This window comes from Macaca nemestrina, chromosome 2, assembly GCF_043159975.1.
Source record: "Macaca nemestrina isolate mMacNem1 chromosome 2, mMacNem.hap1, whole genome shotgun sequence".
Taxonomy (NCBI): Eukaryota; Metazoa; Chordata; class Mammalia; order Primates; family Cercopithecidae; genus Macaca; species Macaca nemestrina.
Window position 1 is genome coordinate 31300041 of NC_092126.1, and position 22054 is coordinate 31322094.

Below are 22054 nucleotides of genomic sequence, written 5' to 3' on the forward strand. Positions count from 1 at the left end.
AAACATGCGACAAAAATACAATCCACAACACAGTGCTATGCCTACGCCCCAGAGGGTGGCAAGGACAATGAGGATTTTCTGCCACCAGGAAAGTCTTCCACTAAACTGAGATGCCATCCAGTCATGGAGCGACAGTGCAGAGCTAGAGATGGCTTGGATTTGCCGACGCATATCCTCTAAGGTCAAGGAAATGTTTCCAGAGTTATTGGGAATATACACACAACATTCTGTTTTGATGAGGGCACAGGTTCCTCCTTCAGCTGCAGTTAAAATATCTAGGGCCATTCGGTTCTGTAAGATGGCCTTGTGCATATAATACACTTCAGCATTCATGACAGAAATACTTTGGAGGCTCTCATTTAAGGCCCGTTGGGTAAAACTGGCTAGAGCCTCTATGTGCTGTACTATAGTTCCTAAACCTACTGAGGGCATAAAGATTGTGGGTAGGTGATCATTCCTGTGAACAATGGCCCTAGTCCATCGGTCAACCATGTGTGGAAGATAAGGATAGACTTCCATGGTTTTTACCCAGCGTCCTTGTGCCCAGAGAATACCTAGAGTGCAACGTCCTAACCAACCTGAGGGAAGCCAAGGCCATAGGTTTGAGCCACAGAGCCACTGGGTTCCGTTGGGAGCATACCAGTTCAAGCCAGGTCGCCGAGACCAGTCTGTGGCAAACAGGTCCCTTTGCTGTAACACTATAGTGTGTCGGCACTCTCCAGGTGGAATCCATCCCATAACACGGGTTGTGTTTGGCCAGTTATCAAGGGAATGATTTCTTTGCTCCCAGCATAAGGGAGCTATCTGGCTTAAGTGTCCTTTAGTGGCTGTCAGCCAAATGTACCCATCCCATGTCTGGAGAAACCCATTTCTATATCGAGTGTTCTTGAGGTCTGAAAGTCTGGACCAACACCCTGGTATCCAACAAGGGGGTGGCAAAGGCTGTTACTTTATCCCTTGTCTCATTTACTGAGAATGGTTTACCATGCCCCAGCTCATTTAAAGTTTTATTTATAGGCCACTCTGAGATGTTTTGTCTAGTTAGCCCAGTCATCTGTACCCCTGTCCATTGTTTAAGATTCTCTAAAAAGCTTTGTAAAAAAATCCAGTCTTTCCCTTGTAGGGGGGAGACCCACCAAGGCAGCTTCGTGGTGTTAGCAATGGGTAATGAACCACAGACCCAGTAAGGGTCTCCTTGTTGTAAGGCATCTGCATAACTGTGTGCCCATTGTAGGAAAACGTTAGCGGTAGAGGCATTAACAACAAAAGGAGTAGAAAGGAAAAATATGATAAGGGAAAATCTTGTCATTTGTTGAACAGAAATCTTAGGCCTTCCAGGGATTCCATCTCCCACTCGGCGGCCTTCGCGTCCTCTGCCGTGGATGTTTCTTCTTGCAGGTACTTTTTCACCCCTGTGTAGTGGATCTATGGCTTGACGTCCACCAGTTTCAGGGCCGAACTGTTGCGTAGCAGCCCGTCGTAGGGCCCTTTGTATTTCTTCTGCAGCTGGGGAGTAGGGTTTGTTTCTTTCCATTCTTTTAACAGCACTTGATCACCAGGCTGGAATGTGGGGCACAGCTCTGCAGAGTTCACACCGCTCCTGTCGAAAGCAAATTTATGCAAAATGTTAAGAGTTTGTTCCAAGTGAGTAATACGGTTTTTAATAGTTAACGCCCTGTTAAGGGGTGCCTCGGTAACCCGAGATGGATCAGCAGCAAAGGATCTCCCAAATATAATGTTGTAGAGACTTAATCCCGCTTCCGGGGGTTACCCTTAACCGGAGTAGTGCAACCAGTACCTGAATTCACTTTAACTGGGTTTCCCAGCACAGTTTGGCAATGATTGTTGTCAGTGTTAGATTCATTCTTTTGGTCTGTCCGGAAGATTGAGGTCTCCACACTGAATGTAGTTTCCATTATATTCCAAGTGACTTATTTACTTATAGAGTTAGGTCAGATGTGAATGAGGGCCCCTGAATTATGTTCAGAAGCCCGTAGTGAGGTATGATTTCCTTTAAGAAAACTTCAGTTACTTCAGTTGCTCATTCTGTGTGCCTCTACCCAGCTGGAGAAGGTGTCTACTAGAACTAAGAGGTATTTGTGTCCTCCACAGGAGGGTGGCATTTGAGGTAAGTCTATTTGCCAATTTTCCAGTGAGGTATTTTCCTCTGTCTTGATGTCTGGGTTGTCCTCAACTGTGATTGTTAGGTTCATTTCTAGCACACAGGTAACAGCGCTGGACTGTATTTTCCAAATTAGCTTTTAGCCCTTTCCCTCTCTAATGCCACTGTATGAAGGCCAACGAACAGTCTCGCCCACAGTGTGTGCTATCATGGATATACTTCAATATTGGATGGACAAGATGAGCTGGTATCCAAATTAGGCCCTTGTTATTTACTTTCCATCCTTCCTTATTTAAAGCGAATCCCTTGCTTTCTGCACTTTTCTCATCCGAGGATTATATTGGGGCCTAAAGGCTGTTAAATCTATTTGAGGAATTAGAGGTGTCTGGAATTCAATGCTGATGTTGGCTAAGTGCCAGGCAGTGTGGTCTGCAAAGGCATTCCTTTTGCTATTTTGGAATCGCTGTGTTGATGGCCAAGAGAATGCATTATGGCAACCACCTGTGGAGCCTTTATTGCTTCTAGTAATTCCGGTACTTGTGTGGCATATTTAATTTCAGTATTCACAGACTTCAGTAGTCCCCTCTTCTTCCAAATGGCCCCATAAGCATGGCCTATCATGAATGCATATTTAGAGTCAGCATAGATGTGGTGTTTCTACCTTGGGACAACTGCAGGGCTCTCGTAAGGGCAATTTGCTCTGCCTTCTGTGCAGAGGTTCCTACGTAAAGTCCTTGCCTCTACTACCTCTCAAGAGGTCGCCACAGCATATACAGCATTCTTTCTTCCGTTGGTTACCAGGCTGCTCCAATCTGTGAACAATGTCCAATCTACACACAGTGGGGCTATATTCTTTAAATCAAGGATGGCTGGAAAATACTTGATCAATAACTTCTAAACAATTATGCATAGGTTATTTTGGTTCTTTGGTAGGAGGAAGTAAAGCAGCTGGGTTCAGGGCTCTGGTGGTTTGTAATTTCACTGTGGGGTCATCTAAAAATGGCCTGGCATTTGCCTAACCTGCTGCTCTCAGCCAGTAGTCTCCCTTTTGTTCCAGTAGCACCAGCACTTGGCGAGGCACATAGACTGTGACAGGCTGTCCCAAAGTTAGCTTCTCAGCTTCCTTTAACAGCAGGCAGGTGGCAGAGAATACCTTTAAACAAGCGGGGGCCAGCCTTTGGCCACAGTCACCAGCTGCTTAGAAAAGTAAGCTACCGGCTGTAATATTTCTTCTAACTTTTGGGTGAGGACCCCGAGTGCCAGACCCAGTCTCTCATGATCACACAGTTGAAAGAACTTGTGAGGATTTGGAAGCCCCAAGACTGGGACAGAAATTAACTTACATTGAGTTATTTGAATGCGTGCTGGTGTTTCACTTCCCAGTTGAAGGGATCCTTGTCAGCCCCTTTCAACAGCTCATATAGTGGCTTTGCTAGCAGTCCATTGTTAGGAATCCAAATGTGACAAAACCCTGCCATACCCAGAAATCCTCTCAGCTGTCTTCTGACAGAGGGTGTGGTGGTAGTGCACTTCACATTCCCACCATCAAGGCTCTGGTCCCCTTCTGCAAGAGAAACCCTTAGTACCCCAGAGTTTTTCTGCATATTTGAGCCTTTTAACTTGAAACTTTGTACCCACAGGTGGCTAAGTGATTTGGAGTTTTAGTGGTATTATTTTGACATCCCCATTCACAGGGGCTGGATATTAGTAAATCATCCAGGAATTGTAACAACTTGTAACAACACCCCCATTTTCCAGTTGTAAACTTCTTGAGTCTTGAGGCAAGGCTTCTCTGAATATAGTCAGAGAGTTTTTAAACCTATGTAGGAACACAATCCAATAATACTGAAACTGCGTTGTGGCTTCAGGATCTGTCCATTCAAAGACATGCAGCAATTGACTTTCTATGTGTGCAGGTATGCAAAAGAAAGCATCCTTTAAATCCAGTACTGTAAACCATTCATGATCTCCAGGAAGAGAAATAAACACAGTACATGAGTTAGCTACAGTGAGATGTACGTCTTCTACAATGTCATTAATTGCCCCTAAATCTTGTACAAGTCAAAATTTGTGTGAGTGAGGCTTTTTCATCAGCAAAATTGGAGTGTTGTAAGGAGACTGATGGGGTAATATTAGGCCATACTACAAGAACTGGACCAAGCTGGTCGAATGTCTTCTAATGCTCCTCTTTTTAAGGTGTATTGTTTCTTCTGGACTGGCTAGGCTCCTTCTTTAAGTTTAATTTTCGCTGGGTCCACACTGATGGCCTTCCTGGGCCGATGTGAAGCCCAAATCTCTGAGCTTACCTTGTCGAGGATTTCCTGTGAAATAGTCCCTGTTTTAGAGTTGGAAGCCTCTGAGTCTGTTAGGAGCGCCTGCAGCTGAAACCCATGTTCTAGAGGCACTTGGGAGACACATCTTGTGTTTGTCGGGATTACGGACAATCTGAGCTTGCAGCTTACATAGCAGGTCTCTGCCAAGTAAAGGGACTGGGAACTCTGGCACATAAGGGAATTTATGAGTATTAATTCATTGCCCACTTTACAAGAGAGGGGACACAGGAACCATTCCGATCTTAGTTCTCTGTTTATCCCAACCACATTAACAGAAGTATTAGAAAGTCCAGTTATTGGGGCGTTAACCGCTGAATAAGGAGTTCCAATGTTGATTAAGAAATTCACTTTTTGTTTCTGTACTGTCAGTTTTACCCCAGGCTCCTGTGGGGAGATTTTAATATCAGATAGGGTTGGAGCTGCTGGGGACCTTGGGCACCTTCAATCCTCCTCGAATTCATTTCCAGGCTTAACTGCCATCAGTGATTTTGGTTCACTCTGGCTTAATTTTGGACAACCTCATTCCAGTGTCCCATTTCCCAGCAGCAAGCACATTGATCCTTTCTATTTTTTCCTCTCCATTTTTGGAGTCCCTTTCCTTTTGGATTTCCTCCTGCTATGGCTAGAACCTGTATTGCCTGTCACAGGTTTTTAAATCCCTGGTTTCTCTGCTGTTGTAAACCTTTAATGCAACAACAATCAATTGGGAGGCATTCATCCTAATGGCCCCTTCTATCTTTTGGAACTTTTTCCTGATATCAGGGGCACTTTGCCCTAGGAAAGTCATATTAACCATATTGATGTTTTCAGGATCTTGTAGGGGTCTGTGTATTTTCTGAACATCTGACAAATATGTTCCGTGAACTCAGAGGGATCCTCGTTAGGTTTTTGTTGGAGCTGCTGTACATTGTTTAAGCTCTTAGGTTTAGGCATCCCTGATATCATGCCTTTTTTTTTTGTTTGAGACGGAGTTTCGCTCTTGTTGCCCAGGCTGGAGTGCGATGGCACGATCTCGGCTCACTGCAACCTCCGCCTTCCAGGTTCAAGTGATTCTCCTGCATCAGCCTCCTGAATAGCTGGGATTACAGGCATGCACCACCACGCCCAGCTAATTTTGTATTTTTAGTAGAGACAAGGTTTCTCTATGTTGGTTAGGCTGATCTCGAACTCCTGACCTCAGGTGATCCACCCGCCTTGGCCTCCCAAAGTGCTGGGATTACAGGCATGAGCCACCATGCCAAGCCGATTTCATGACCTTTAATATGCATCTCCTGTAGTGTTCCAAGTGAACCATGCCAGCCCCACTGGCCTCATTAGAGTACCAATTTGGGTCCATAGAGAGGATTGCCCTATCAGAATCTGGAGTATCATCTAGGTCCTCATCAGGAAGGTGTTGCACTTCCTCCTTTGCTTTGTCTGAAACTAGCTGGCACTCATCTGCAGTGAGCATAATATTCAGGAGGGCTTGCACAACCTGCCCATGTGACACAGTGAGTAGCAAATATAGTGGTAAATAATTGTGTCATTTTCTGGGGGTCCTCTCTATATGAAGAATTATATTTTTTTCCAATTTAACAAGTTGAATGTGGAAAAAGGATTGTAGGCCCAATAATATCCGGCCAGATCTCCTTGCTGATTAACCCCTACTGGGTAATGTCATAGTGGAAATTGCCCTGCTCCAGGGTCGGTGACTCCCCCAAATTAGTACTTTGCCTAGTTCCAGACGGAGACACTAACTCTGCAGCTTCCCTATATTCTGGGGGCAGTAACTCTTCCTTTCCTTGCCCTAGCACTGGGGCAGTAGCTACTATGGGGTTAAGAGCATTTATTAGCTGTTGGGTTTCTGAGTCCTTTCTTCCTCCCCTTGGGAGTCAGAACAAACCTTAGCAGTGTATTGTACCATTAACTGATTCCCTTCTTTCTTAACATCCTAATCATACAGTAATATGAATGCCAGGACATATGGCATTTTCCCCCCATTTTCCCGACCTTTGACAGAAGAGTTCTAACTGAGAGATGGTGTGAAAGTTCGAGATCCCACAAACTGGCCACCTTTCTTCAGACTCCAAAACATACAGTGGCCAAACTATGTTACAGTAGAAAATTAATTTATTTGTAGTCATGGGTGGATAACCATCTTGTTTCCAATCTGCCAGAATTCTCCCTAGGGGGCCATGGGCAGGAACAGAGACAGTGTTTCCCATCCTGAGTGCTCAAAACTTAACAGATATCAGACACACAAAAACAGATTCTCACAGCCAAATGTAAATATATTTCAAACAAATGCAAAGTAGATGTACAAATTAGCCCTATTGTATCCTTAAGGGTACCAAATGAATGGCTTTGCAAGCCCTGATAAGGAAGACAATAGACTCCCTGCTTATGATCCAGTTTTACTCACCCCTTCAGGGTCCTAGCCCCTCTTCTACCCCAGTAGCAAGGGGATGGGTGGTCCTTGTGCCTGGGGAAAGTCCTCAGAAGTGTCCTCAGGACAAACTGTACCTAGTGGCTGCTGGGAGTCTCCCAAAGACCATCAGGTCACAAGCCTCTAGTTACTGAGGACGCTCTGTCCCAGTGGAGCTGCCAGATTTTGTACCTGGATACAACTAAGGTCTAGCTGGTTGGTCTTATGGTCCAATTAATGAGATGCAGATGACCTGGGAAAAAGCATTTATTTCTGTAAGCAGCCACAGGGAGAAGGTCAGGGAAGTTCATCAGATCTACTCAAAGTTAGAAGTTTTTCTTTCAGTGTTTATATACATTCAAGTTATATGTCTACGTGTGGGTACGCACCTACCAGCAAGAGTGTTTCATTCAATCTAATCTTTAACTATGTTCTAGGGCCTGGAAAGTTTCTTTAGAGCCCTGGAAAAATTACTTAATCTTAAGTGGGCCCTGGTACAAGGGGTGTGTAAGAATGCCTTCATTAGCCAGGAGTGGTGGCTCACGCCTGTCATCCCACACTTTGGGAGGCCAAGGCTGGCGGGTCACCTGAGGTCAGGAGTTCGAGACCAGCCTGACCAACATGGAGAAACCCTGTCTCTACTAAAAATACAAAATTAGCTGGGCATGGTGGCACATGCCTGTAATCCAAGCTACTCAGGAAGCTGAGACTGGAGAATCGCTCGAACCCAGGAGACATAGTTTGCAGTGAGCGGAGATCACACCTTGCACTCCAGCCTGGGCAACAAGAGCAAAACTCTATCTCAAAAACAAAAACAAAAGAAGAATGCCTTCATCATTTTGTCAGGCTTTAAGGTCTGAGAAAGCCCAGATGGGGTCTTGATGGGTTTGTTTTTACATTTCAGCCCTTGTACTAATGCAGCAGTTTCCTTAATTCCTAATGTTTAACTTATACATTCATCAGAATTATGGTAAAGGATTAGTCAAAACTGACTGTTCTGGTTGCTAATGAAGACCTGGCCTGCCACACACCCACGGGCCATTTCCCCTGTGTGTGTCTTGCTCTCTTTCTCCCTCCTTAGGCCTCTCTATTCCCTGAGACACAACATTGAAATTATCCCAGTTAATAACCCTGTAATGGCCTCTAAGTGCTCAAATGAAAGGAAGAGTCACAAGTCTCTCACTTGAAATAAAAAACTAGAAACGATGAAGCTTAGTGAGGAAGGCATATTAAAAGCTGAGACAGGCCAAAAGCCAGGCCTCTGGTGCCAAACAGTTAGCTAAGTTATGAATGCAAAAGAAAAGTTCTTGAAGGAAATTAAAAGTTCTACTCCAGTGAACACATGAATAAGGCCTTTCTGAAATATCCATACGGCTGATTTGGAGAAAGTTTTCATGGTTTATATAGGAGATCAAACCAATCACAACATTCCCTTAAGTGAAAACCTAATCCAAAGCAAGGCCCTAAATTCTCTTAAATTCTATGCAGGCTGAGAGAGGTGGGAAAGCTGCAGAAGAAAAGTTGGAGAAGCTGCAGAAATCAGGTCATGAGGTTTAAGGAAAGTAGCTATCTCCATAACATAAAAGTGTGAGGTGAAGCAGCAAGTCCTGATGTAGAAGCTCCTGTAAGCTATTCAGAAGATCAAGCTGAAATCATTGATGAAGGTGGCTATACTAAACAACAGATTTTCAGTGTAGATGAAACAGCCTTCTTTTGGAAGAAGATGGCATCTAGGAATTTCATAGCTCAAGAGGAGACATCAATGCCAGGCTTCAAAACTTCAAAGGTCAGGCTGACTCTCTTGGTAGTGGCTAAGGCAGCTGGTGATTTTAAGTAGAAGCCAATGCTCATTTGCCATTTTGAAAATCCTATGGCCCTTAAGAATCATGCTAAATATACTCTGCCTGTGCTCTATAAATGGACAAAAAAGGCTGGATGACAGCACATATCTTTGCACATGATTGAATATTTTAAGCCTACTGTTGAGACCTACAGCTTAGAAAAAAAGATTCCTTACAAAATATTGTTTACTGACAATGTACCTGGTTACCCAAGAGTTTTAATGGAGATGTACAAGAATATTAATGTTGTTTTCCTGCCTGCTAACACAGCATCCATTCTGTAGCCCATTTATCAAGGAGTAATTTTGACTTTTAAATCTTATTATTTAAGAAATACATTTCAAAAGACTATAGCTGCCACAGATAGTGATTTATCTGATGTAACTGAGTAAAATGAACTGCAAACATTCTGGAAAGAATTCATCATTCTAGATGCCATTAAGAACATTCATCTGTGTGAAAAGGTCAAAATATCAACAGTAACGGTAGTTTGGAGGAAGATGATTCCAACCCTCAAGGATGCTTTGAGGGATTCAAGACGTCAGGGAAGGAAGTAACTGCAGATATGGTTAAAAAAAAAAAAAAAGCAAGAGAACTAGAATTATAAGTGGAACCTAAAGATGTGATTGAATTGCTGCATTCTCATGATGCAACTTGATGCAATTGAATGGATGAGGAGTTGCTTCTTACTGATGAGCAAAGAAAGTATTTATTGAGATGGAATCTACTCCTGGTGAAGATGCTGTAAACATTGTTGATATGACAACAAAGGAATTAGAATATTACATTAGCTTAGTTGAAAAAGCAGCAGCATGGTTTGAAAGGATTGGCTTCAATTTTGAAAGAAGATCTACTCTGAGTAGAGTGCTATCAAATAGTATGTCTGGAATTGGTGGGTTCTTGGTCTTGCTGACTTCAAGAATGAAGCTGCAGACCCTCCCAGTGAGTGTTATGGTTCTTAAAGATGGTGCGTCCAGAGTTTGTTCCTTCAGATGTTAGTGGTCTCACTGACTTCAGGAGTGAAGCTGCAGACCTTCGCAGTGAGTGTTACAGCTCATACAGGTAGTGCAGACCCAAAGAGTGAGCAGCAGCAAGATTTATTGCAAACAGCAAAACAACAAAGTTTCCACGGTGCAAAAGGTGACCTGAGCGGGTTGTGGCTGCTGCCTCGGGTGGCCTGCTTTTATTCCCTTATCTGGCCCCACCCACATCCTGCTGATTGGTTCATTTTACAGAGAGCTGACTGGTCCGTTTACATAGCTTTAGCTAGACACAGAGCACTGATTGGTGTGTTTACAATCCTTTAGCTACACTCAAAAGTTCTCCAAGTCCCCTACCCCATTAGCTAGACACAGAGTGCTGATTGGTGCATTTACAAACCTTTAGCTAGACAGTAAAGTTCTCCAGGTCCCCACCCGACCCAGAAGCCCAGCCAGCTTCACCTCTCAATGGCACTCGCCAAGGGACTTTGCAGCACCTAGCCCGGGCACTACGGCAGCCCAGAGGGAGCTCATTCTCCCATCAAGCCCAGCAGGCCCACCAAGCCTGCACCCACCTGGAACCCATGCAGACCCCAGAGCGCCTTGCACGCAACCCCAGCTCACCCGCGCCTCTTCCTCCACACCTCCCCGCTTGCAGAGGGAGCCAGATCAGGCCTCGGGCAGCCCCAGAGCGGGGCCCCCACAGCGCAGCTGCGGGCTGAAGGGCTCCTCCAGCACGGCCAGAGCAGACGCCGAGGCCGAGGAGGCGCCAAGGGAGCGAGGGCTGCTAGCACGTTGTCACCTCTCAATAGCATCGCATTCTACAGAGAAATTTTTCATGAAAGGAAGAGTCAATCAATGTGGAAAGCTTCATTTTAAGATGTCTTATTTTGTGAAATTGCCACAACCAACCTAACCTTCAGCTTCACCAGCCTGACCAGTCAGCAGCCATCAACATCAAGACAAGATCCTCTACTAGCAAAGAGATTGCAGCAACTAGCTGAAGGCTCAGATAATTATTAGCAGTTTCTGGCAATAAAATATTTTTAAAATTAAGGTAAATATATTTTTTAAGATGTAGTGCTACTGCAGTATAAGCATAATTTTTATATTCACTGGAAAAAAATTTTGCGTGAGTAATTTTATTGTGATACTCACTTTACTGCAGTAGTCCGGAACCAAACCCACAATATCACCGAAGTATGTCCTTACATATGCATATAAAATGTCCTCAGACATACTCAAGAAACTGACAGTAGCCATAAAGTCTGGAGAGTAAAACTAAGGAATTTAGTTCCTCAAAATTCTTCAAATTAAATTATCAACATGAGCACATACTGATTTTATGATTTCAAAATTAAAATTTGAAAATTTATACAAGTAACTTAAAAAGTGGATCAAGGCCAGGCACAGTGGCTCACGCCTGTAATCCCAGTACTTTGGGAGACTGAGGTGGGTGGATGACCTGAGGTCAGGAGTTTGAGACCCAGCTGGCCAACATGGTCAAACCCTGTCTCTACTAAAATACAAAAATTAGCTGGACATGGTAGCGGGTGCCTGTAATCCCAGCTACTCAGGAGGCTGAGGCAGGAGAATTGCTTGAACCCAGGAGGTGGAGGTTGTAGTGAGGTGAGATGGCACCACTGCACTCCAGCCTAGGCAACAGAGACAGACTCCAACTAAAAAACTAAAAATAAAAAAAGAAAGAAAAGAAAAAAGTGGGTCAAAAATTAGGTAGAAATGTAGTGAAATATTTTAAAAATTGTACTTGAGAATGCACACCAGTGAATTACCAATTTTTCTTACATTTCTTCTGTAATGATTTGTTTCTAAATACAAGTATGATTTCATAAGTCAAGAAGAATTAAAATGGAGTAAAATTAAGGATAAGATTTGTTAATGAAAAAAGCCAAACTCAAAAGGTTATATACTGTATGATTTAAATTAAATAGCATTCTGGTGAGAGGAGTGGAGCGAGATGGCAGAATAGAAGTCTCCACCTATTGTCTTCCCCACAACACCACCAATGTAACAATTATCTATACACAGCAAAGCATCTTCATAAGAACCAAAAATCAGGTGAGCACTCACAGTACCTGGTTTTACTTCATAGCGCTGAAAGAGGCACTGAAGAGGTAGGAAAAACAGTCTTGAATCACCAACACCACCTCTTCCCCATCAACCAGCAGCAGTGGCGTAGTGCTGAGAGTGTTTCTGTGTCCTAGGGAGAAGGCAAGCCAGCAGTTTTGAGGCAATGAACTCAGTGCTGCCTTTGTTACAGCAGAAACCAAAACTGGATCAAACTCAGCTGACACCTGCGCATAGAGGGAGCATTTAAATCAGCCCTAGCTGGGGGGAATCACCAATCCCAGCAGCTGGAAGTAGTTCCCATAAGCTTCACCGCCACAGCCTAAAGTGCTCTAGGGCTCCAAATAAACTTGAAAGGCAGTCTAAGCCGTAAGGACTATAATACCTAGGTGAGCCCTAGTGCTGAACTGGGTCCAGAGACGGTGGACTAGGGGGCCACATGACCTACTAAGACACCAGCCAGGGCAACTAAGGGAGTGCTGGCATCAACCCTCCCCTAATGCCAGGCTGCATAGCTCCTGGCTTCAAAAGAGACCTCTTCCTTCCACTTGAGGAGGAGAGATGGAAGAGTGGGGAGGACTTTGTCTTGCATCTTGGATACCAGCTGAGCCACAGCAGGATAGGGTATCAGTCTGAATCATGAAATCCCCTTTCCAGGCCCCAGCTCCCAGACAACATTTCTAGACACACTCTGGGCCACAAGGCTATCCACTGCCTTGAATGGAAGAAAACAGTCATGACAAAATTCATCACCTGCTAACTGAAGAGCCCTTGGCCCCTGAATACCCAGCAGCAATACCCCAGTACTATGTCAAGGGCTTTGAATGAGACTCTGAGACTTGCTAGCTTCAGGTGAGACACAGCAAATTTCCAGCTGTGGTGGCTGTGGGGTGAGACCCTTTCTGCTAGAGAAAAGTGGAGAAAAAAGTTAAAGGACTTCGTCTTGCACCTTAGGTAGCACCTTGGCCAGAGGTGGGTAGGGCAAAAGGTGGGCTCTTGGGGTCCACAGTTCTAAGACTTGGCTCTGGTACAGCATTTCTGGACCTGCCCTGGGCCATACGGGAGCCCATTCCTCTGAAGGGTGAGTCTCAGGTCAGGCAGCATTCACCACAAGCTGACTGAAGAGTCCTTAGCCTTAAGGGAACATCAGCAATAGTCTGGTAGTACTCCTCGTGGGCCTGAGTTGGTGGCGGCCACAAGGTGAGGCTTCTGTGCCATTAAGAAGAGGAGGGAAGAGTGGGAAGGACTGTGTCTTATGGTTTAAAAGTCAGCTCAGCTGTGGTACAATAGAACATCAGGTACACATCTAAGATTTTTGATTCTAGTCCCTGGCTCCCATTTGGCACCTCTGCACCTGCCCAGGCCCTGGGGAAGGACATAAGCCTGGCTGGGTTTGCCACTTGATGATTGTAGAGCCTCAGGGCATTGAGCAAACATAGGCAGTAGTCAGGGAGTGGTTGCAACAGGCTTTGGGAGAAACTCAGTGCAGTCCTAGGGGTGGTGGCTATAGACGTGTTTGTGTCACTCCACTCCCAGCTCCAGGTGGCTTGTAACAGAGGGAGAAAATTGATTTGTTTGGTAGAAAGTAAGTGAAGAGAACAAAAGTCTCTGTCTAGTAATCCAGGGAATTCTTCAGGATCTTGCCCAAGACCATAAAGGCAGTAACACTGCTAATCTGCAAAAACCACAGTGTTACTGGTCTTGAGGTTCTTCCTAAGGCAGTTACAGCTTAGATCACAACACCCAAGTCCTTTCAAATACCTAGAAAGCCTTCCAAGGAAGGTGGGTACGAATAAATCCAACTGCAAAGACCTAAATAAATATCTACCTTTTCAATACCCAGACACAGACAAACATCTATAAGCATCAAGACTATCCAGGAAAACATGACCTCACCAAACAAACTAAGTAAGGCACCAGGGACCAATCCTGTAGAGACAGAGATATGCAACCTTTCAGACAGAGAATTCAAAATAGTTGTTTTAAGGACACTAAAAGAAATTCAAGATAATACAACAAAGTAATTCAGAATCCTATCATATAAATTTAGCAAAGAGATTGAAATAATTTTTAAAACTCAATCAGAAATTCTGGAGCTGACAGAAATGCAATTGGCATACTGAAGAATGCGACAGAGTCTTTTAAAAGAAGAAATGATCAAACAGAAGAATGAATTAGTGAGCTTAAAGACAAGCTATTTAAAAATACACAGTCGGCCGGGCGCGGTGGCTCAAGCCTGTAATCCCAGCACTTTGGGAGGCCGAGACGGGTGGATCACGAGGTCAGGAGATCGAGACCATCCTGGTGAACACAGTGAAACCCCGTCTCTACTAAAACTACAAAAAACTAGCTGGGCAAGGTGGCGGGTGCCTGTAGTCCCAGCTACTCGGGAGGCTGAGGCAGGAGAATGGCGTGAAACCGGGAGGCGGAGCTTGCAGTGAGCTGAGATCCGGCCACTGCACTCCAGCCTGGGCGACAGAGCGAGACTCCGTCTCAAAAAAAAAAAAAAAAATACACAGTCAGAGGAGACAAAAAAGAATGAAAAACAATAAAGCATGCCTATAGGATCTAGAAAATAGCCTCAAAGGGCAAATCTAGGAATTATTGGCCTTAAAGAGAAAATAAAGAGATAGGGGTGGGGTAGAACGTTTGTTCAAATGAATAATAACAGAGAACTTCTGAAACCTAGAGTAAAATATCAATATCCAAAGACAAGAAGGTTATTGAACACTGAGCAGACTTAACCCGAAGACTACCTGAAGGTATTTAAAAATCAGACTTCCAAAGGTCAAGGGTAAAGAGAGGATCCTAAAAGCAGCAAGAGAAAAGAAACAAATAACATACAATGGAGCTCCAATACACCTGGCAGCAGACTTTTTGTGGAAACCTTACAGGCCAGAAGAGAGTGTCATGACATATTTAAAGTACTGAAGGACAAAAAAAAATTTTTACTCTAGGATAGTATATGTGGCAAAATTAACCTTCAAACATGAAGGAGAAGTAAATACTTTCCCAGACAAAAAATGCTGAGGGATAACATATAAATAGTAACAATAAAAAGTTAAAAGGCCATAGTATTAATTTAAGGCATCGAGTCTTTATTAGTTCTCTTTTTGCTTGCTTGCTTGTTTGTTCAGTGTTAAGTTGTTATCACCTTAAAATAATAGATTATAAGATAGTATTTGCAAGCCTCATGGTAACCTCAAACCAAAAATAAAATACAATGGATATACAAAAAATTAAAAGCAAGAAACTAAATCATATCACCAGAGAAAATCGCCTTCACTAAAATGAAGACAGAAAGAAAAGAAAGAAGGAAGAGAACACCACAAAACCAATAACTAAGTGGCATGAGTAAGTCCTTACTTATCAATAACAACATTGAATGTAAATGGACTAAACACTCCAACCAAAAGACAGAGTGTCTGAATGGATTTAAAAAAGAAGGCTCAAAGATCTGTTTCCTACAAGAAACACACTTCACCTATAACGACGCACGTAGACTGAAAATAAACGGATAAAAAAATATATTCCACGCCAATTGAAACCAAAAAAGAGCAGGAGTCACTACACGTATATCAGACAAAATGGATTTCAAGACAAAAACTGTAAGAAGAGACAAAGAAGGTCATTATATGATGATAAAGGGGTCAATTCAGCAAGAGGATAGAACCATTGTAAATGTATATGCACCTAACAGTGGAGCACCCAGATATATAAAACATGTATTATTAGAGCTAAAGAGATAAATAGGCCCCAGTAAAATAATAGCTTGACTTCAACATCCCACGTTCAGCATTGGGCAAATCTTCTCGATGGAAAATCAGCAAAGAAACATCAAACTTAATCTGCGCTATAGACCAGATAGATCTGATAGCTATTTACAGGGCATTTCATCCAATGGATGCAGTATACACATTCTTTGCCTCAGCACACAGATCATTCTCAAGGACAGACCATATGTCTGGCCACTATACAAGTCTTAAAACATTCCAAAAATTGAAATAATATCAAGCATCTTGTCTACAACAATGGGATAAAACTAGAAATCAATAACAGAGGAATTTTGGAAACTATACAAATATGTGGGAATTAAGCAACATGCTCCTGAAAGACCAGTGGTTCAATGAAGAAATTAAGATAGATATTGAAAAATTTCTTGAAACAAGTGAAAATGGAAACACAGCATGCCAAAAGCTATGGGACGTAGCAAGAGCAGCAGCACTAAGAGGAAAGTTTTTAGCTATAAATGCCTACATCAAAAAAGAAGAAAACTTCAAAGAAATAATCTAACAATGCATCTTAAAGCACAAGGAAAGTAAGAGCAAACCAAACCAAAATTAGTAGAAAAAAATAGATAACAAAGATCAGAGCAGATATAAATAAAATTGAAATTTTAAAAATTACAACAGATCAATGACACAAAATGTTGGGTTTTTCTTTTTGAAAAATTAAACAGAAAAACCTTTAGCTAGACTAAGAAAAAAACCAGAGAAGATCCAAGTAAGTAAAATCTGAGATGAAAGGGGAGACTTTACAACTGACACCACAGAAATGCCAAGGGTCATTAGAGGCTACTATGAGCAACTATATGCCAATAAATTGGAAAAGCTAGAAGAAATTGACAAATTCCTAGACACATACAGCCTACCAAGATTGAACCATGAATAAATCTAAACCCTGACCAGACCAAGAACAAGCAATGAGATTGAAGCCATAATAAAAAGTCTGCCAGTAAAGAAAATCTCAGGATCCAACGGCTTCACTGCTGAATTCTGCCAAACATCTAAAGAAGAAAAAATACCAATCCTACTCAAACTGTTCTGAAAAATAGAAGAGGAAAGAATACTTCCAAACTCATTCTATGAGGCCAGTATTACTCTAATACCAAAACTAGACAAAGACACACCAAAAAAAAAAAACAAACAAAAACAAAACTACAGGCCAATATCCCTGATGAACATTGATGCAAAAATCCTCAACAAAATACTAGCAAACTGAATTCAACAACACTTAAAAAGATCATTCATCATGACCAAGTGGGATATACCCCTGGGATGCAACATATGCAAATAAATCAATGTGATACATCATATCGATAGAACGAAGGACAAAAACCATATGATTATTTCAACTGATCCTGAAGAAGCATTTGATAAAGTTCAACATCCCTCCATGATAAAAACCTTCAAAAAGTTTGTATAGAAGGAACATGCCTCAACAGATCAAAAGCCGTATTTAATAGAGCCACAGCTGGTATCACACTGAATGGGGAAATGCTGAAAGCCTTTCCTCTAAAATCTGGAACACAACAAAGATAAGGATGCCCACTTTCACCATTGTTATTCAACATAGTACTGGAAGTCCTATCTACAGCAATCAGGCAAGAGAAAGATATAAAAGGCATCCAAATTGGAAAGCAAGAAGTCAAATTATCGTAGTTTGCAGATGATATAATCTTATATTTGGAGAAAGCTAAAGACTCCACCAAAAAATTATCAGAACTGATAAATTCAGTAAAGTTGCAGGATACAAAATCCACATTAAAAAATCAGTAGCATTTCTATATACCCACAGTGAACAATCTGAAAAAGATATTTAAAAAGTAATCCCATTTACAATAGCCACAAATAAAATTAAATACCTAGAAATTAACCAAAGAAGTGAAAGATTTCTATAATGAAAACTATAAAACACCAATGAAAGAAATTGAAGAGCACATGAAAGAACATGAAAAGATATTTCATGTTCATGTGTTGGAAGAATCAATATTGTTAAAATGTCTATACTACCCAAAGCAATCTATAGATTCAATGCAATTCCTATCAAAATACCAATGTTATTCTTCACAGAAATAGAAAAAACTATTCTAAAATTTATATGGAACAACGAAAGACCCAGAATAGCCAAAGGTATCTGAACAAAACTGGAAAAATCATAAGCAAAAAGAACAAAACTGGAAAAATAATATTATGTGACTTCAAATTGCACTACAGAGCTATAATAGCCAAACAGCATGGTACTGGAATAAAAACAAACACACAGACCAATGGAGCAGAAGAGAGAACCCAGAAACAAAGCCACACACCTACAATGAACTCATTTTCGATGAAGGTATTATGTTAGCTTATTCTTGCACTGCTATAAGGAAATACCTGAGACTGGGCATCTTATAAAGAAAAGAGGTTTAATTGGCTTACAATTCTTCAGGCTGTATGACAAGCACGGCAGCATCTGCTTCTGGAGAGGCCTTAGGGAACTTCTACTCATGGTAAAGGGCAAAGTGGGAGCAGGCATCTTACATGGCAGGAGCAGAACTGAGAGAGAGAGGGAAGGTGCCACACACTTAAACAACCAGATCTTGTGAGAACTCACTCACTATACAGTACCAAGGGAGATGGTGCTAAATCATTCATGAGAACTTGGCCTCCATGATCCAATCACCTCCTACTATACTAGGTCCCACCTCTAACACTGGGGATTACAATTTGACGTGAGATTTGGGCAGGAACACAGATCCAAACCATATCGGGTACCATGTACATGCAATGGGAAAAAGACAGTCTCTTCAATAAATGGCCTTTTCGATAAATAAATCGAGAGAAAACTGGATACCCATAGGCAGAATGAAACTAGACTCCTATCTCTCATCATATAGAAACATCAAATCAAAATGAATTAAGGAATTAAATCTAAGACCCCAAACAATGAAACCACTATAAGAAAATGTTAGATAAACTCTCCAGGACATCAGTCTGCACAAAGATTTCTTGAGCAGTACCCCACAAGTACAGGCAACCAAAGCAAAAATGGACAAATGGGATCACATCAAGTTAAAAAACAACACCTGTACAGCAAAGGATACAATCAACAAACTGAAGAGACAACCCAAACAATGGGAAAAAAATATTTGCGAACTACCCATCTGATGTGGTTTGGATTTAGGTCCCCACCCAAATCTCATGTTGAATTGTAATGCCCAGTGTTGGAGGGGGGGCCTAGTGGGAGGTTATTGGATCACAGGAGCAGATATCCTGCTTTGGTGCTGTTCTCATCATGAAATTCTCACAAGATCGGATTGCTTAAAAGTGTGTAGCACCTCCCCACTCTCTCTTCCTTCAGCTATGACCATGTGGAGATGTGTCTGCTTCCCCTTCACCTTCTGCCATGATTGTAAGTTTCCTGAGGCCTCTGCAGCCATGTTTCCTGGGCAGCCTGCAGAATCATGAGCCAATTAAACCTCTTTTCTTTATAAATAGCCCAGTCTCAGGTATTTCTTTATAGCAGTTAAAGAACAGACTAATACACCAACTGACAAGGGATAAATAACCAGAACATATAAGGAGTTCAAGTAACTCTACAGGAAAAAATCTAGTAATCCAAAAAAAAAAATAGGCAAAAGATTTAAATATACATGTCTCACAAGAAGGCATACAGATGGCAATAGACATATAAAAAGTGCTCACCATCATTGATCATCAGAGAAGTGCAAATCAAAACTACAGTGAGATATCATCTCATCCCAGATTAAATGGCTTATATTCAAAAGACAGGCAATAGCAAATGCTGGCAAAGATGTGGGTAAAAGGGAAACCTTGTACAGCTTTAGTAGGAATGTAAATTAGTACAACCATTATGGAGAACTATTTGGAGGTTCCTCAAAAAACTAAAAACAGAGCTACCATATGATCCAGCATTCCACTGAGTATATACTCAAAAGAAAGAAAATCAGTATATCAAAGAGATACCTGAGTTCCAATATTTGTTGCAGCACTGTTCACAATAGCCAAGATTTAGAAGCATCCTAAGTATCCATCAACAGATTAATGGATAAAGAAAATGTGACAATGGAGTACTATTCAGCCATAAAAAAGAATGAGATTCAGTCATTTGCAACAACATGGATAGACCTGGAAGTCATTATGTTAAGTGAAACAAGCCAGGCACAGAAAGACAAATAACACCTGTTCTCATTTATTTGTGGAAGCTAAAAATTAAAACAATTGAACCCATGGAGACAGAGTTTAGAAGAATAGTTATCAGAGGCTGGGAAGGATAGTTGGAGGGTGGGAAGGAGTTGGGGATGGTTAATGTTTAGGAAAAAATAGTTTAAATGAATGAATAAGGCCTAGTATTTGATAGCCCATCAGGGTGACTCTAGTCCATAAAAATTTTATTGTACATTTAAAAATAACTAAAAGAGTACAATTGGATTGTTTGTAACACAATGGATAACGTTTGAGGGGATGGATACCCCATTTTCTGTGGTGTGATTATTAGGCACTGCATGCCTGTATCAAAATATCTCATATACCCCGTAAATACACCATGTACTCAGAAAAAATAAATAAATAAATAAATAAATAATAAAAAATAAATAGTGTTTTGAAACAGGCAAAACTATAGGGAGAGAAAATAGCTCAGTAGTAATACCAGGAGTTAGAGATGGAGTAGGGTTTGACCACAAAGGACAGCATAAAGCCATTTTACAGTAATAAAAATACTCTGTATCTTGATTTTCACAGTACTTATATCACTCATGGTCAATATAAAATGAAAATATAATCAAAAGAATCAACAAAAACAAAACTGGCTAGATTGATTGAGGAAGAAAAAAGAGAAGACGTAAAAGAAATCTAAGGAATAAAAATGAAGCTGTAACTTCAGATACTTCTGATACCAAAAGAAAATCAGAGAATATTATGAAGAGTATCAATACACTTGAAAACTTAAATGAAACATGCAGATTCCTAGAAAAATATAAATCAACAAAACTGACTCAAAAGAAAAAACCAGAGAACTTTGATAGTCTTAAAATTATGAAGTAAATTGAATAGAAACTTAAATCTTCCCATAGGCTGGGTGTGATGGTATACTGCTGTAGCCTCAGTCACTTGAGAGGCTGAGGCAGGAGATTCCCTTGAGACTAGGAGTTCGAGGCTGTATTGTGCTATGACTGTGTCTGCACATAGCCACTGCATTCCAGCCTGGGCAACAAAGCAAGACTCTGTCTCTAAAAATTTACCCCAAAAAATCTTCCCACAAAACACATCAGGCCTATGTGGGTTTTTTTTAGTGATTTCTAGCAAACATTAAAGAACAAACATTTTAAACCTATGCAAGATATCCTGGAGTATAAAAAAGAGAGAGCATTTCCCAGCTCATTTGGTGAGGCTAGCATAATTTCATAGTAAAAACTGACCAAGATAATGTGAGAAACAAAAATTAAAACCCAATTTAAATCATAAACACAGATACTAAAGTCCTAAACAAAATGTTAGCAAGCTAAATTTACTAACAGATTAAGAAAAGATGATAACATATGGCCAAATTAGTTTCATTTCAGGAATGAGAGGTTGGCTTAACAATAGAAACCAATTATTACAATTCACTACAATCTTAATTTAAAGAATAAATATAATATGATCATCTTTAAAACTACAGAAAAACATGTTGTATAAAATTCAACATAAGTTCCTGATAAACATTCTTATCAAACTGTTAATACAAAGACATTTCCTTTTCTGATAAGTGGAATATACTAAAAACCTACTGCAAATGTTAGGTTATACTTAAATGGTGAAATGTTGAAAAAATTCCCTTTGAATTCAGGAGAGAAAAAGAAAACAGGGCACTTACCATCAACTTTTGTATTTAATCCTGTACTGGAGGTCTTAACCAATACAATAGAAGAAAATTGAAGAATAGAGATAGGATACGATAAGACAAAATAGTCATTATTCACAGTCGATGCGATGTCTACATAATCAATCCCAGAGAATCTACACAAAAATACAAGCCAATTAAAGAGCTGAACAATTTTGACAGATAAAAATGCAATATATGAAAGTAAAACATATTTCTATACATTAATGCAATCAGAAACATATATAATTTTAAAGAAACATAACTTATAATAGCATAAAACACATGAGGTGTTAGTTGGACACAGTGGCATGTACCTGTAGTTTCAGCTACTCAGGAGGCAGAGGTGGAGCAACCACTTGAACCTACTTGAGTTCAAGGCCAGCCTGGGCAACATAGTGAGACTCTGTCTATAAGAAAAAAAAAATGAGATAATCTACTAAAGATGTACAAAGCTGAATGGGGAGAATGATACATCTGTGAAATGTATTCAAAAAGACAAAAATAAAGGAGTACTTAATATGTTATGTTGATTTTTCAGAAAATTCAATTTTATAGAGATGACAATTCTTCCCTAGTTAATCTATGGAGTCAAATTAATTTTAACAAAAATTGTAATAGGTTTTTATTTTATTACTTTA

At 41.0% G+C, this 22054-nt stretch overlaps 1 long non-coding RNA gene across 1 annotated transcript; it reads right to left on the bottom strand.

The window, feature by feature from the left end:
• Window positions 1-1010: 1010 nt before the first annotated feature.
• Window positions 1011-21823, bottom strand: LOC139361743 (uncharacterized). Its single transcript, XR_011619334.1, has 4 exons — window positions 21731-21823; window positions 21408-21550; window positions 11777-11901; window positions 1011-1600 (listed from the first exon to the last, which is right to left on the bottom strand). It is a non-coding gene; the product is annotated as an uncharacterized lncRNA (long non-coding RNA).
• Between the last annotated feature and the right edge of the window lie 231 nt (window positions 21824-22054).